Source organism: Capsicum annuum, chromosome 9, assembly GCF_002878395.1.
Source record: "Capsicum annuum cultivar UCD-10X-F1 chromosome 9, UCD10Xv1.1, whole genome shotgun sequence".
NCBI classification, from domain to species: Eukaryota; Viridiplantae; Streptophyta; class Magnoliopsida; order Solanales; family Solanaceae; genus Capsicum; species Capsicum annuum.
Genome location: NC_061119.1, coordinates 58,355,728 through 58,357,925, shown reverse-complemented (window position 1 = coordinate 58,357,925; position 2,198 = coordinate 58,355,728).

Sequence of the window (2,198 nt, the reverse complement as noted above, 5' to 3'; positions counted from 1 at the left end):
ATATATATATATATATATATATATATATATATATATCAACTCTTAAAAATGTACTATATACACCACATACACGATTTTATTATCCGATAATAATATACAATGTATTTCACATATACTCAGATGAATTATCGGTTAGTTTATCTTATGTTATTATACCTTCACTACATAATATATATATATATACACACACACACATATACACATTATCGACTATATCAAGTTCTAAATTCGTACTATACACATCGCATACGTACATGAGTATATTATCCATTAATATAATGCGACGTATTTCATATATAAACTTTGATGAGTTCTCGATTAATTTGATTGACTTACATTAATATAACTTTAACGTACAGTATATTATTACTTCTATCGTTTCAAATCATCACATACCCGATTTTACTACCCCATAATAATATACAATGTATTTCACAGATACTCAGTTGAATTATCGGTTGGTTTATCTTATGTCATTAATATACCTTCACTATATAATATGTATATAATATATATATATATATATACCTATACATACACACACATGTACACACTATAAACTATATCAATACGTACTATATACATCACATGCGCACACAAGTATATTATCCAATAATATAATGTGACGTATTTCATATATGTACTATATACATTACATACCCGATTTTACTTCTCCATTGTATTTCACATATACTCAAATAAATTATCGGTTGATTTATCTTATGTCATTAATACACTGTCGTTATATAAAATGTATATATTATATATATACCAATACATACACACACATAAGTATATTATCCAATAATATAATGCGATGTGTTTCTTATACATACTCAGATGAGTGATCGATTAATTATATTTGATTAGCTTAATATACTAGATATATATATATATATATATATATAAAGATATTTCAACGGTAATATCATTATGACTGGAATAGTAACATAATATCATTATCTCAACGGTATGATATATATATATATATATATATTCATTATACAAAGATTATTATGCATGTTTAATGTCATTTAACATATATACAAAGGAAAATATTTATTTTATATATTGAAACATAAGTAAAAGATAAAAATTATGTATAACGTAATTTGTTTATTTTATTTGAAATATTTTTTAGTGTAATTTTTTCATAAAATTTAAGAATGATTGATTTTTATTATTATTATTATACTAGTTATCGACTACGTGTGATCAGTGTAATTTCAAAAAATTATATATATATATATATATATATTAGATTATATATATAATTATTTTTTATGAAAATAATATATATTTGATTACATTTATATAATTAGGTGTCACTAAATTTTATTTACTTTTTAAGTTTTTTAGTTCAAAAATCGACCACAAGTGGTCGTTTTTTTAAAAATTATTTTTTATTTTATTTAACAAACCGACCACTAATGGTCTTTTTTTTTAAAAATAAATTAAAAAATAATTTTTAAAATCGACCACAAGTGGTCGATTTTTTTAAAACTAAATTAAAAAGAATTTTTAAAAGTGGTCGATTTTGTTACTTTTTGAATTCTTATTTGTAAAATAAATAATAATTAATATTAAAATTATTGAAATAATTATTTTGATTTGTTAAAATATAAAAGCGACCACATGCGGTCGCTTTTAAAAAAAAAATTAAAACCCGAATACTTGTGGTCGATTTTTGATGGTCGTTTTTTTTTATTTTTTTTAGTAGTGACTTCTTTCATTTTTCTCTTATTTGACTTTGCACATTCAAGTTTTAAATATGAAATTCCACCCTAATAATGTTTAATTTGTCAATTAAGGTTATATAGGATTTCTTTTTCTCTTTTGACGTAGTGTCATTTGACGGCAGTTAAATTTAGAACTACGGTTAGATTGTGAGGTTTTAATTACTAATCTTTTAGGACCTTCAATAATGAAAGAATTGGAAATCTAAAATTCTAAATGAGATATAAAGCATCAAGTTCCACTAATTCTAGCGTTACCCCATATTTTATCCTCAACAGTAAAAGGCCCCCAAATGTTCTATTTTGGACCACTCGACTTCTTTTTTTTCATAAAATGAAAAAAAAAAAGAAGAGAGAGAGAGAGATTAAATTCACTTTGATGTTCATTATCTTTAGATGTGTCAATTACCACATGAATAAATCCAGTAAAAATAGAAAAAAAGGGAGTAACATTTTCCAACC